Here is a 16,085-nt window from a genome sequence, read left to right on the forward strand (position 1 = left end):
ATCACAATATGATTGATTCTTCAAGCAAGTGCAAAGATAAGGACCATAATGATTTTTGTATTACCCTGGTATAGTTATTCAAGTGTCCCAGGATTGAGTTCACCACAGGTAGGTACAATGAGAAATGTGCTGAGACAGCATGTCTCAGGCAGGCCCCATATTATCCTGTTTTAACAGACAAGATTTAGCATTTTTTGTAACAGCAAAGGAAGCAGCCACAGCTATGCAGAAATTCCAATGAGTTACACTAATCTTTCTTCAAGTGCTCTGTAGGTTCTTCTCCAGATCTTCAAGAGCAATGCCATAGTGTACTTAAGAAGCAACATTACATTCCAGAAAACATACTGAAGGGTCTTACTATATTATTCCATCCAAGCTTCTAACTACAGTTTCTCTCTATGGCCCATATTCTGGTGCCTCGGACAAAGCTACATTTGAAGGTCACTGGTTTTCACCATTACCACCACTGTTCTTCAGTTATTGTAGAGCTGCAACTGCTCCTGACAGAGGTTTAGCTGAATCCTTTGTCCATGAAATTTAACTGATTATCTACATTTCCCACCCTTTAGCATCCAGTTGTCACTTCAGCAGTCAATGACTAGCATCCTTGCCCTCAAGTTAAAGACTCATTTGATGTAAAAGGGTGCTTTTACCCAAATAAATACTGTAGGATTCCCCACACACTCTTCACATCTAAACACAGCTTAGACCGGTTATTTATATTCTAATCTTTCTATTTTTCTTCATAAGTCATCTAGCCCATGGTTTTTTTCTCACATGCTGGGTTTGCTGAGTATTCCTCTGCAACTATATTTTTATCACAAGGTACATTGCTAACTGAAAAATGTTCACAGATATAAGGGGGTTTTCCCTACCTTAGTGATATCTGAATAAAACAATTTTTTGCATTATTCTTAATTTTAACCTGAGGAAGTTATGCATTCACAGGTATCTTGAGATGGCAGTCATTTTTTGGGTTTGTTTTTGTGTTTTTTTTCACAGGCAATATAGAGCCTGCTTCTTTTATTCTGAATTTCTGTTGCAATAAGGCAGCATTAGGTGCTACTCTAGATTCTACTGCAACAGGTAGGTGGATTAAGATAGCTGCAAGACCAGAAAAGCCTCTCTTCCAGCCTAATAAATGTCTGGTGACCCAGGTCAGATCAGAGTGGTGCAGGATGTAAACCTTTGAATGCTTAGGACAGCTGTCCTCCCTCCCTGCCTCAGTGGCCTTTCTGGTTACACTTGTACCCAATCCCACCCACTGGCAGAGTTCCCCAAGTGAAACAAATACTACAGCAGTGAAGGAGAGGAAAAAATCGTGAGCTGAGTGCAGTCGTCAAGATGCCTGGGCTTTTATGACAGGATAATGACAGCAGCAACACCGTATCACAGCAATTATTGCCATTGCTTAAGAGACTCCTGGAATGACAGACTGGTCCTCCCTCCATGGCAATGGAACTGAAATCAGCTGCTTGGAGTTTCCAGTGCATGGGAACTCTTGACTGGAAACAAAGTTTGAGGCCAGAAGAATCCTCATGATCGTATCTCGCAGTCTCTTCAGTTATATTTGCTACTTTTATGCAGTGACACTATGTAACTGATAAAACATGTGGTCAAAACACCACCTGACTGAAGTACTTGTTCTAATAAAGGAAATCTCTCTTCCTTTGGACATGCCCAGGGACTAATTCTGCCCTATTGCTTGTATTTTCCTCTAACTCTTTAGCCATATTTAGCTAAAAAAAAAAAAAAAAAATTATCTTCAATTCAGTAGTTCTTGCTGGCTTCTCAGATGGAAAACAAAACAAAACAAAAACAAAACAAAACAACAACAAAAAAACCTACTGTATTTTCTTCTTCTGAAGCTGCTAATACACTAACCCTCACACATGACCTTCCCACTGCAATTGCTACACAGAATATCTGCTTCTGACTGTATGGTGCTGGTGTAGCCTGCATGCACAAAGCAGTGTTAAGAACCCCTGTGAACAAAGTAGAAAGGACCAAAGAACTTAAACAAGCTTGGTTTGGGGATGTTTACAGTTGTCATTTTCCAGACTTGGGAGAATAGAGAGTGATTGTTTAGAAAATATTAGAGGTAGGCAATAAAGGAAGTACCAAGGAAGTTGGTGTTATGTGTTGATCTTTGGATAATTAGTCAGAGATGAGGACAGACATAGGTCACAATAAATATTAAGCAATGGAAGAAATAGCATATTTCAAAAAAATCAATCTAGAAGAAGGCAGATTGTAGAAAGAGGAACATTGTCAAAAGGACACTATATTTTCTGAAGCTTTCTGAGAAATACTAACTGAGCAACTTGCATTGAATTCCTATACTGTAGTATAAAAGCTTCAACTTGAACTTCAGCTGGTGCATACACAAACAGACTTTGCAGATGTTTTTTTTCCTGCTTACTCCTAGGTAATGAGAATATAACACTGATTATGATAGCAGCTGATTGAGAGGCTGCCTGACATCTTGAAAGGTTGTGTCTTCACAGGATTCATGAAAAGAGCCAGCAGAAGCATGTGGAAGGGAAAGTAAGAGTTCTGGCCTGGTCATAGAGAGTTTGGATGGGCAACAAATTATGGTGGCTCATTTTCTCTGGATCTTTCATCAATCATACACTTTAAACTCATGTTGATACATCTGGAACAGAAATACTGCATTCATTTCCAGTTTAAAAAAAATATGGCACTGGAAGTAGAACAGACCACTACAGATGTATCCCCCTACTAGCAGAGAGGACATACTTGTGAAGTGTCACTCCCTTTCCAATGGAAGTATGCCAGCAATTTCCTAGCGAGTCACATGCCCTGGGAAACAACTCTACCTCATGAGAACCACATGGAAATAGTCTACCAAAGCTGCAGCTGTCTCAATAGTATGGCTTCTGATTTGCTGTGTGCCTTGCTCATTATTACTTTTCACTATTCCTCTTCCTCCCCACCACCACACACCACTAGTTCTCAAGAAGAAAGAAAAGTGAGATGCACAGATGTCCCATTTCTAGTGCCAGCACAGGGGATGAGAGGAGGACCAGAAAGACAATGTCACCATCTCCCACCACTCAGATATACACAGAGCAAACAGTGTTACCTGTAACTTACCAGCATAACTAATCATGCCATCCAGCAGTCTTCTGAGAGGGCTCTCTACAGGCAGTCACACTTCTTGCTGATGGACCTCACACAGATCTGGAACATGGTGGGGTAATGCTGATCCTGAAGGCAACCCTACACACCCAGCCCTTCTAAACTCACAGCTGCAGAGGTGCTATATTCCTCTATAAAGCCCTTAACCTGAAATTGGATAAGAGGGATAGCAGCACAGCACATACATTTGCTTTGTTCTTTAAATCCTTCCTGGGGACCTGCTATTTGCCATAGACAGGAAGAAGACACTAAATTTATCTCTAGTCCTGGTCTAATAGTCATTCTTATGTTAATACAATACTTAGAAAATATGCACCAGGGATCTTAAAGAAGAAAAGGTCAAAGAATTGATTTGCATTCCAGAAGCTAGTGAACATTGGTCTAGTGAATGTCATCTGTTGAAAGAATAGAGAACAGAACCAAGTGAGGGGGAAACATAAAACAGTGTATAAAAGAGATCATGACATCTTTTTAGGTAGACACATTAAAATTAAAGATCAACACCAAAGATCAAGAGCTCCCTACAGGAAATAATTTAAGTATTAGCTATCCAAAGATGGGACTGTCTACACATGATGTTTAAATTTAATAATATTCAGAATCATCTGCTCAGATTTCTTTCAACAATCGAGAAATCTCCATTACTTGACAATTCTGGCTACCATATATAGACTTACAAACTAACATTTCATTTACCATGCTTGGCTTTATCATTACGTACATTATTAAAATGTGCATACACAAGCATTTACACTTGAAATGCCATGATGATGATGAAGGGATTAAAGCACTGACACACCGGGAAGGGATGACAGAGATTGACTGTTGAGCCTGGAGAAGGGAAACCTCCGGGGATGTGAACAAATCCCTGAAGGTGAAGAAAGGGTGTGAAGAAGACAGTCAGGCTCTTTTCACTGGTGCTCAGGGCTATGGGGAGCTGAAGACCAATTCTGCTCCAGTGTCACATAGAGGGGGGCTGATGGTTCTGGGGATGTTGAATGGAGTCATGGACAGGGTAGGGACAGCCTCTCATTAACTCCAAAATTACATTCAGGAAGGAAAATTGGTGAAAGCCTCCACCACACCTCTGACTTCAAACACATTGCATAGTGCTGGCCATCAGTGAAACTGCATTGAACAGCAAGTGTCTGTTGTCTTACTTATAAGAACAAATATATCTTTTTGTGAGTAAGGATTCCAATAGAGCAGGGTTTCCACAGTAGCATATTTGCATTTAAACATTTGGCCCATTAACCTGGTTAATATAATTTTAAAGCATCCCTTCTACAAGGGACTCAAACTCCAGCATCAAATAGGCAAGTTTCAGTCCTACCATCTATCTAAACTTCATGCTGAAATATACATGACAAACATCAAAAACATATTTTCAGTATACAAAATACCAGCTTGCATTCAACTTCCAGATAAGTACATCTGTGGATATGGAATGGCAAGTAAAGCCTTCTCAGGTCCAGAGGGGAATTTCAGGCCATACTGAAGATGCTTTTGCATTGTTTATGAATTCTGGGGCTACACTTCTGCTTCCCCTTTCACCGTGGACAAGCACAGGACAGCAAATGAGCCCTGGGTGTAGGGCTCCACCTGTACAATGTGGTCTGAGGAAGAGGTGAGAGGACAGGACCACACCAGGCAAGTGCTGGATGTGAGGCTGCTCCACCAGCATTGTAGGTGTTTTGTTACTGTCTTGCTGCCATGGCTTTGACCAGGAACTGGGTGACAGATTCTATTATCCCCCACTATGCTCCCAGGGGAAGATAAAAAGGGAAATAAGGGAAAGTGACTTGAAGGTTAGAAAGAAAAAACAAACTAGACTTATGTTTTATAAAGTAGTAATAATTATGATTACAGAAAATTACAAAAATACACAGATACAGAAATATGGAGCCCAAAATCCTCCCTTAGTAATCACTTCCCCACCAGAGAAGCCTCATACGGGACTCCGCAGCAGAGGGGGTGCCCGAGTGCTGGGTCCCAGTGACCTTCTGCAAACGCCTTGGAGCTGCCGAACCAATCCTACTCGGGGAGGCAGGAGAAGGCGACCTGTCTTGATGAACGATTCTTCTCAGGCTAGAAGAGAGGAGGTAAGAGCAGGCAGGCAGCAAAATAACCAAACCCTGACCCCGACAGCAGCACCACCAGATCAGCACTCCGCCAGGCGCCATTCCGCACCGCTCCCTTTACCCGGCCAGGAGCGCTGTGATTGGTCCCTGTGGGTCACCTGACCCACTCTCCCCTCCCTGCAGGCACCGCCGCTGCCCCCCTGCCCGGCACCGGCAGCGAGTAGCGGGGGTGGGAGTGATGTGGGGCGGTTTCAGGTGGGGTTTGTGCTGGGCCTCTCAAGTCAGGGCGCTCACCGAGCCGGAGCCCAAGGTCGGCAGGCACACTGCTGCGTGAAGGAAGCATTGGATCATTTTCTGAAGTTGTCCCTAGAGGCAGAGAGGAGGCAGACACTGCTCTCGGCACCTCAGCGCTCTGCCCTGCACCCGCCCTTTCCCCCTTCTCAGCCCCGCGCTGTTCGCGGTCACCGCTGCTCTTCCACCGCAGCTCCTCCTCTTTGGCCTTAATTCTAGACAGATTAAGAAAGTTATTTGATCTTCCCTCTCCAAATTACTGTCTTTAAACCCATCCTAAGGTTCTAAAACAGTGACCATTTCGTCTAAAATGTGGATGGTCGAATATCAAATGGAAATAGCTGAACTAGGAGCACATACAAGAGCCCAGGCCCAGGAGCTGACCCACAATATGGGCTGTTGGGGTTTAGGTACAGTTGGCAACGAAGAACCACACGGCTGATTTGTAGGACTGGAAGGAGAAAATTCAACTAAAAACTCTTGGGTCAAGACAAGGACAGGGCAGGTTCACTCACCAGTTATGTTCAAGGGCAAAACAGATCATAGACTTAAGGAAAAAAATCAATTTATTTTATCATCAGTCAAGTCTGAGCAGGACAATCAGAAACAAAACCAAATCTTAAAAACATTCCCCCGCCTCAGCCCTCTTTACCTGGACCTAAATTCATTTGCTCCTGATTTCTGTACCTCCTACCCCCTGGCAGCACAGGAGGACACAGAGTGGGGTTTACAATCAGTTCATCACATGTTGTTTTCTGCCACTCCTTCCTCTTCAGGGCGAGGACTCCTCACACTCCCCCCTTCTCCAACACAGGGTCCCTTCCACAGGGACCTTCAGGAACCCCTCTGCGATGAGTCCCTCCCATGAGGTGCAGTCCCCCTGGAGCTGCTCCAGCCTGGGCTGCCCACAGAGTCACGGCTGCTTCAGGAACAATCACCTTCTCTGACTCTGGTCATCCACAGCTGCAGATCCATATCTGCTACACCATGATCCTCCATGGGCTGCAGGGGGACAACTGCCATCTCAGCACGGGCTACGGGGGAATCTCTGTCCTGGCACTTCCTCCCTCTCCTTCCTCACTGGCCTTGGGAATCTTTCCTCAGGTATTGCTATCAACTCCCCCTCTCGCCTTCCCTGGAGGTCTTTTTGCAGTTTCACTGAATATGTTACTCACAGAGGCACATCCACCTTCCCTAATCTCCTTGGCCTTGGTAAAATTGGAGACGGGACTGTTCCCAAGAGCTTCTCACAGGAGACACCCCTGAACCCCCCACACCACCTCTCACCAGCACCCTGCCACATCAACACAGCACATGAGTTAGGGAAGGACTTCAAATATCACAAGTATCAGTACTGCTTCAGTTCAGGAACTTTTTCTGAAACTCAGAAATCATAGTGAAAAAGACATTTTCTGTCTTGTCTAGAGTGGAATATAGCTGTGATATAAAGGTCTATCTAAGAAGGTCTATTTCCTAAATACCTTATCACTTCTGTCAGTCCTTCATGCCTTTCCCAGTGAGCTGAGCTAGGACAATTGTTGGTCAGTGTAATGGGTCTTATGGGACCATTCCAGCTGCTGCAACTCCAGAACTGCGCTTCAGATCATTTATTCTGAAAGTCATTTTTTCCAGGATCATTTGTGTCCATGACTATATCAGCCCCTGAAAGCTGAGAAACAAAGTGAAAAAAAAATATTACAGTTTCTCCATGCCAGGAAAGAATTCAGGTTTTCTCCAGGATTTGCACAGCTAAAGATCTTGCCCACTCTCTACAAGAGGCCTGAGACTGTGTAAAACCAACCTAGACTATCAAGAGAGAGCTGTAAATCTGCTGCAAAAGGGATGTCAGTTATAGAAAAATAAGAGCAAAATAAGAAAGTCTGAGAACTGATAGAAAATTATATAAATAGATATATCAATAAGAAACAAAAAATGAAAAATCATTTGTCATCAGTCACATAAAACCCCACACTTCCACATTCCTTCTTTAAAACACATCGTTATAAAGAGTAAATTGAAGAGCCAGATTTTCAAGGCATGGAAAGCCTTCTAGATACTATACCACTTGTCTTTCTCCCCACCCCCACCCAAAAAAAAAAAAAAAAAAAAAAAAGTAAAAGGAGTGGAAGATCATGGTTCAACAGTCAAAGTCAAAAAAGGCTTTTTTCCCAGCAAGGGTATCTTTTCTTTTTTTTGGCCAGAATTTCACTTGTCTTCTAAGATCTTTACCTTGGGAGTTTCATGCAGTGTTTTTAATTAACACTAGTATGCAGCTTAATGAAAATAATCAGCCTGTCCTTTATGAAATAACTTTTTGTGAAAACCCTATTACACAAATTCAGAAGTACTCAGTCTCCATCCTTTATGATCCTCCCTGAGGATACAGACAGCATATAAATTCTTCAGAAAGGGCTTTCATCAGGACTCATTTTAAGAATGACTGCAAGCTATGTACAATTACAGATGCTTTCTTTAAAACAGCAAGTTCTGTAAAACTCATTTGCCAGAGAAAATAGCTTTATCATTACCAGATAATTTACCACTTATATTTCTGTATTTCTTTTTATTTAAAAAAAGCATAGTTTTATACATCTAGAGCTAGGCACTCTGTCTAGCTATCCCTCTTACTCTCTTGAGTTACACTGAATGACTTAAGTGCAATTTAAATACAAATTTGGCTCATTACATTAATTTTTGCAGATGGACTAGAAAAATATCATTTGTAAAAGTACTTTGGATATAGCCATAAACCATTTTCAATTTCTCAAGCCACTTTCTCTTATTTTCCTAATACATTTGGACAACAAACAGTTCATATCTGGACATGGTTACCATTATAGCAATCTAGCATATACGTTGCTCTGTCACATCAAAATACAGATTTTTACATGTTTGACTGACAGATACTGTAGTCCTGCCAGAATGCTTCCTGTTTTCAAGGTTACCTAATAGCCCTTTAAATTTATGGATAATTTCACAGAGTAATACTGGTACTGTGCAACTTACTGTAGGTGACCCTGCTCTGGTGTTGGGGGGTTGGACTTGATGATCTTTCGAGGTGCCTTCCAACCCTTAACTTGATTCTATGATTCTGTAATACTCTTGAATAATTTACCCATCACTGCAGCATAGTGACTGAAATAATGAAGTTATTCCTTTAAAACATTACAAGAAATTAAGGACTACAGAAAGAATGGATGATTTCTTTTGCTTTCTCCTCCTCTTCCTCTTCCATGATTAGGGTATGCTTCTGCCATGTTGTGTTGTATCCCATAGGGCTTAGAACTAGGTGATCTTTTAAGGTCCCCTCCAACTCAAACCATTCTATGATTCTATGTTGTATGATGTGAAAATGCTTCAGTATATAATGCAAAGTAACATTGTCTCTATCCAGACAGAAAAAAAATGTCAGCAGGAGAAGAATGAACACACAGTAATTGTGTTTGTGATAATTAAGCTCTGCAGGGAATCTTCAAATCAGCTCCTTTTACTACTTTATATTTATCTAAGTAGCACAAAGTTGCTATTTCTGCTGCTTAGCGCAGGCCACTAGATGGGGCGCCAAGGCAAGAAGTTCTCAGCTCCCAGCGCCGGGTCCACCCTGAGAAGCTGCATTTCCAGAGGAGAAATATAGTTGAGAGCAAAAAGTAATCTGAAATGTCAGAACCACAAAGAAATTTAAGAGCTCCAGCTGAATTTGAAACTCAGTTCATAGGGAGACTTGAATTCTACTAGCACAGAAGGGAAGCATAGACCCTCTACACCCCAATGTCTGGGACACCTACTCCTTAAAACCTGACATCCTCAAGAATAAATGGAAGAAGGGGTTGTTCAGCCTAGAGAAGAGGAGGCTCTGAGGTGACCTTACAGTGACTTTCCAATATCTGAAGGGGTCCTAGAAGAAAGGTAGGGTAGGGCTTTTTGCACAGGTGTGTAGCAGCAAGATAAGGGCAATGATTTAAAACTTGAAGAGCGGAAGATTTAGGTTAGACATTAGGAAAAATTCTTTCCTATGAGGGTGGTGAGATGCTGGCACAGGTTGCCCAAGGAAGCTGTGGCTGCCTCCTCCCTGGAAGTGTTCAAGGCCAGGTTGGATGGGACCTCAAGCAACCTGGTCTAATGGAAGGGGTCCCTGCCCATGCAGGGGGGTTGGAACTAGATGATATTTAAGGTCCCTTCCAACCTTAGCCATCCTATGATTCTGTGTTTCCAACAAGCAGCAGTCCTTGGAGAGCTTTCAGCTACTGCTTTACCTGATGGAGGTCCAGCCTGTCACAAAAATGCATCAGTTCCCCTGCTCTGTGTAATACAGGAGAAGGGGCCAAGAAACAAGAGTGTCTGCACTTCACAGACAGACCTTAACCACTGACCCAGGACATCATTCTGATTTGTATTCACTTTGACCCACAACTGTTCTTTATTTAATCCATCCAAACTCATCCACAATTGAGGATTTACCATTTTATAGGTGATCGTCCTGCAATGTGGATGTAGACTGCTATTATTATACAGCTTATCCCCACATTTGTACCTAAACTCATTACCATGGGCTATCTTTACTGCCAGTGGAGAAAGCCACTTCAGAAATACAATTCATCTCATTCTGAAGTAAATATTTAAAATTTGTCCTCCAAGAGCAATTCAGATACAAATGTCAAAGTTGCAGAGATCTTAGAGGTAGGCAAAATGGCCCCTGCATCTGCTTCTCAGAGGAGATGCATTTTCTTAGCTTTGTGCTTAACAACACATGCAATAGCCTTCTGAATAAAAACATGAGCTTTTCTCTCAGATTCATCAGATTTCTAAGGCAACTTTACAACTTTACATCTATCTGAAACCGTCTGATTCTTTTCTGGGAGCCTCCCACCACTGAAGTTTCAAAATTTCATCTTTTAATTTAAATGTATTTGTAACTAGATGTCTTTGTAACTAGAGATACAAAGAGGAACCAGAAAGTGTTAATTGCAAAAGCTTCAAAAGTAAAGTTTGTTTAGAAAATGGAGTAGGTTATTAACATGGTAAATCTCATGCAGGAGAGGGAAACATAAACCTTAATCCTTGAAGCTAATTATTCCAGGAAAGGTTAGTCATGTTATGGTTAGACAGTGCTGTAAACTCTCCCACACACACTTCTGTCAGCTCTAATCTCTGTTTCTCATCTTATGAAAAATAAGGCTTCTGATGTTTACCAGCTTACGGGAATATTAATTTTTCATATGAGCTCTGCACAGCAGCAAGTGTGGTGAAGGGCACCAGCTGTGCTGGATGAAGATGACTTAAACTTGCTCATGCCAAAATGGTCAACATCCAAGTCAGAGCTGGCTGAGTTTTTATCCTGTTTATGTCTGCCTGGCCCAGACCCTGGAGGGCCAGCCTTCTCCATTCTGAAGACAGAATGAATTGGCTGCTCATGAACCTAGCAGAAGATTCCCAGGCCTGGTCATTGTCATCAACGCTGTTACAGTATTAGGGTGCTTCTTGGCACCCTATTGGATTAGGACATATGGTACCTTGCCAAAAAATTCCTGAGTACAGGAAGGATTCAGCCTGAGCAAGGCATCATTGCCCATGAAGGTTTGGATGTGGTCCTCCTGCTCTGATAGCTAAGATGGCTTTATAGTGCAGACATGGCTATGCAAGTAGTCCTAGGGCTCAACCATGATAACCATAACCCTCTTCATTTTTAGTACATGTATATAGCTGGCAAGCCCAGAATCTGGTAGATTTTTAAATGGAGCACTTGCTGAGAATGAAAAACCTCTAAGCAATATTGGTATATGCAGTGAGGTCAAGTTGAGAGACATACCCCACAGCAGTTGTACGGTGGTGAAGCACCTTGTGCAGATGAAGGCAAGGTCACCAGCAGTTTTGGAAGCCTGTAATTGGAACAGAGGAGAACAATGTACTGTAAGACTGTTGACAAAATTAAAATTAAGGAATGGGATCAATAATGTGCAAATTGTGGACTCAACTGGAGCAAACAAACTAAAAGAGATGACTTTCTGATGTCCACTCAGGCTGGCACAGAAGGAATATGCATTCCAGACACCACTGACTATTTGTGATGACCAAAATAGTAGAGTACTTCTGAACAGGCAGGCATGGTAAAAGCCAGTGGTTGCTGATGGAACTAAGTCTTTGTTAGAAGCTGCACAGGGCAGGTCTAGGCTGAGGAATGCTTTCTCTCTCCTTTACAGCTCTTTCAAACCAGACTCACCTCCCATTCAATAATTTAAAGAAGCTGGGAGGAGATCTATGCTTCATCCTCATGTATGTTGCAGCTTTTCTTTGCTGCCTCCTACATTTAATCTGCCACTGTTTTAATCTGCTCACTCCCACTTTCACACAAATCTTCTACAGCTCTGTGTGAGGAAGATATTCCTTCATCACCTGCATCTACCTGCTTTGCTGAGGTCACTTTCTCACATGCCAAAAATAGTTCCTTCTCCCCACAGCAACTCCTTTCATTACTCACTTAATCAATCAGTCCATCAGTCAACCAATCATTTTCCATGTTTCTGTTCTCCTCCTTGAGGGTTTTTGATTTTCCAAGTTACTTTTCTCCTGTGCTTCATTAGGCTATAGCTATCTCTCCAAAACCCAACATGAGAATTAAATATGAATGTGTGAGCCCCTAAGCTCTCAGACAGTGCTCTCAAGAAGCATAAATCCTTAGAAACATGGAATCCTTGTTCAATTTATCTAGAAATTACTCAGTTGTCCTCTGTGGCCCGAAGACAAATCAAAAATTTATGAATTAAATTTAATGAAGTGAGGGTATTTCAGTCACTGAGATTTTTAGTAATAAACTACTACAGAAACAAGGATGTTGTGCATCCTTAGGTAAGCTAATAAGAATACCACTACCTTAACAAATTTTTTGTAGTATCCCACCTGAATCTTTTTAGCTGCAGAGTAAACAAAAAATAATAAAAAAGATTAGTTTTAATAATAAAAAATATTTAACGTAATAATTAAAAAAATTATTTTAATATAAATATCTTTAAAGATTTCTTGTTGCACTTCCTAAACAAAGAAAACAACAGATCATAATCTTTATTAGCCCATTTTTACATAATGGAAGATTTCTCATATTCGCTATTCAGAGTTGCATTTTCTAGATTCAGTATAGTGCTCTGAAACTTTATTCATTTCCTAAACTTCATGTTCCCTTTGCTGCCCTCTGAATTCTGTCCAGGGAGTCCACATTCCCAGTCAAAGACAGTGTCTGAAAGTAAATGCAGTATTTCAGCCAGTCTCACCCCTGCCAATAAAAGAAGTGTAATTAATCCCTATTTCACAAATAATGCTGCTGTTCAGACTCTTTCTTAGAATGGCAATTTTTTTTTTTTTTTTTTTGGTACAAAACTTATCCACAGTATAACCTATATATATATTCTTGCTTTCCAATACTATCCTAAGGAACTTGGTGGGATTTTGTCACCTGGCCAGCTGTTCCCTACCTCCACATTTAATTTCTCATCCACAAGAGCATCATTTTGTGCTATTCCTTACTTTTGCTTAAGGTATGAGGGAAATGCCCTGCTTTTTTTTTTAATGCACTTAGGAATAGCCTACAGTTTTCATGCCTTGTTTCAGGCCCTTTGCTTTTATCTATTCCTGCATGGTTCCATCTCCAGAAGCTGATGCATGCTTTGGCCCTTTTCATGATAAAACAGTTCTGAAGAGCAAACTCATCCTTGCTCTCATAAGTTAGATACTGCATATGGGAAAAAAAAGGCACACTCAGCCCCCATGTGAGTGACCCAGAAGGAAAAATCTGAAAAATAAACATGAGGAAACTGGTACACTTGTTACTATAAGACAAAGACAAACATGAGACAGACCAAAAGGTTAAAGCAGGCATATATAAGGTGTCTAGGATCTTGTCCAGGAAGCTGACATTATATAGCATTTTTTAAAAAAAATTAAAAATAAAGAAAACTTATTTCAAGTATCACAGTCTAAACGCTTCAGGAATGGAATGGAAAAATAGCCTTTCATTATGTCCAGGAGATGAACAACTTTGTTCTGGTGAACTCAATGAAGAAAACTCAAAATGTCCTGCAACTTCCTATACATTTTCAAAGCCATTCTGAATGAGAAGAAAGGTAAAGACAAGGCATTTCATTCACTTCTAACCTTACAGCAAAGTCCTCCAGAAAAGACATATTTTTAATATTTCTATCAACCATTAAATGGGATTTTCTCCCTGAGATATTTCTCTTTCTGTGTTTGTTTGCAGATATAGCACCAGTGTGGCACTGACGTATGCTTGGTATCCACAAAACATAATCCCACTAGGCCCAATAGGTGAAATTCAATCCCATTACAGTAAAAAAAATGTGTTCTTCATTGACTCTCCTGAGTTCAGCATTTCACCAATAAGCCTATGTTAGTACAAACAGTTGAGGTAAGCACAAGACTTTACTGATACAGCAGCTATTCCAGTTAAGGTTTGATGCTATTTCACATGTATTTAAGACAAAAAATAATGCATGTGTACAGCACTGTGCAATATTCCCTAAACGTTGTTAAAGCTATTGTAATGCATAAAAATTAACAAAGTTACACAGAACAATGACTTTAATGAATCAGTTCTGGTTTTAAAGAGTCACTGTATTTTATGTAAGCTGCAACGACCTCTTTGAACAGCAGAGGACATTTAGTTAGCCCAATTTGTCCATTGAATGGTATCCAGAGGGAAGAACAGTGGGAACAGAAAGGAAACTCAGCTTGGGGATGGGCAGAGAGAAAGGCCCTTTTGTGCAGCAGCAGAGGCAGGATTCCACACGCTCACTTTCACACACGGACAAAGGAGGAAGGGGGACATTTATCTCTTCTGGTTTTTCTAATTTTTTCCCAAGGTCTGCAGGATGAATTCCCTCCCAGACAAGTTGTCAGCAAGAATGAAGCATCCTGCATGCAGAGGCCCAGCCTGGGAGATTAGCAATATCACTTACCACAAACCCAACGCAGCAAGAGAAACCGCTGTGAAAGGAAGCAGCAGAGGTCTGAGAATTGTGTGAGAAAATAATAAATACAGCTGCTGTTTTAATCAGTGCACCAAGTTTCCTACAATGAGCTTGATTCACAACACCACTGTGCCAATATGAGATGCCAGAGGAACTCACAGTAGTCAGTGGGGAAGCTGGGGTGAATAAAGCTAGTCAACCAAAGCAAAGTTAAAGATAAGTCTAATCCTGCACACCACAGTGTGTTGCTGATGCACTTTGACTTCACTTGTTAAGCAAGACAGGTACATAGAAGTAACTGGGCTTCTCTGCTAAGAGGAATGCAAACTAGAAGAGTGGAGAGATGGCGAGAGACATCACTGCCCTCATGGATGGTGGCCCACAGAGGAGCAAGAACCAACCATGTTTGGGTTTTATCAGTGATCCTGGGGCCCTCAAGCCTTCTGCATTAAAACTCTGCTCTATAAGCAATAATGAGAGCAGGAACCAGTCTGAACCTGTCTGCAATAAACTGCAGTATCCAGCAACTTCTTGTGTCCCATCTCTCATGCCCTATATCTTTCAGCATCATCTCACTGGTGTGACAAAAGAGGATGAGACTGCCCTCAGACTGAAGGGTCTAGGACAATGTGGTTTTAAACTTCTTAAAGGAGCTTACTGACAACACTACTAAGAAAGGGTACGGCAGCACAACTGCAAGATTTTAAAGGGACAAAGTCAGTCTCACAATGAAAACAAATCATTGCAGGCAGCCAATAGAAAGTATGAATGTGCCCTGTAAATCCCAGTGAGCTCGAGTACTTCTGTTCCAGAGAGAGACAAGATATGGGACAAACCCCAGTTGTGTGCTCATTGCTGCTGCTGTGAGTATACCAACCACTGTGATGACTTTAAGGGCCTTTTCCAACCTAAGTGATTCAATTATTCTATGATTCTGTGAAACTCATTAAAAAGCATCAGCTTCTTTTCCAGGCACACTCAAACTACTTACCTCTCCTGTATTGCAGACTAAGTGCCCTGAGTATGTAAATTCTGCATTGGGAACAGCTGAAAAAGTAAAACACTATCACACAGCTCCACATTTGGACTGTGGCATCCAAGTCCATAGGCCTACCATACATACAAGCTCTCATTCAGTCAGATGTCTTAGAACTTTCTTTTTGGGTCAGGTTCTGTACAAAATGCATAGAGAGATGTCCTGTATGTCAGAGGCAACTTGTCAGAGCTTTAATGTAAATAAGGGGAAAAAAATTCATCACATTTCTTTGCCCAGGGAAATGTAAGCTTTTATCACCATAGCCCCATGATACAACCAGCAGTCTAGAAGTTTTTCTGGATGCCTTTCTCAGTCTATTCTCCACAAATTCCTGCATGTGGCATTAAAAAATGAAACATCTGCTGGCCTTTCACACAGAAATAACTCTACAGCCTAGTTTGGAGAGTAGTAATTGGGAAAGGAGGGCCATGCATTCTCTGTGAGGTTTTAGTGACTCCTTCAGGATCTCCTAAAAACTGGCTGGAGTACTGGCATATGTAAACATTTTTATCACTTTAAACAAAAATTTTGTTCATGCAA

General features: G+C 41.4%; 1 long non-coding RNA gene across 1 annotated transcript; it reads left to right on the forward strand.

Annotated features, from left to right (window-relative positions):
- Positions 1–13,780: 13,780 nt before the first annotated feature.
- LOC139795563 (uncharacterized) lies at positions 13,781–14,600 on the forward strand. Its single transcript, XR_011725574.1, has 2 exons — positions 13,781–13,947; positions 14,402–14,600. It is a non-coding gene; the product is annotated as an uncharacterized lncRNA (long non-coding RNA).
- The last annotated feature ends 1,485 nt before the right edge of the window (positions 14,601–16,085 follow it).

The sequence above is a fragment of the Heliangelus exortis genome, chromosome 3 (genome assembly GCF_036169615.1).
Source record: "Heliangelus exortis chromosome 3, bHelExo1.hap1, whole genome shotgun sequence".
NCBI lineage: Eukaryota > Metazoa > Chordata > Aves > Apodiformes > Trochilidae > Heliangelus > Heliangelus exortis.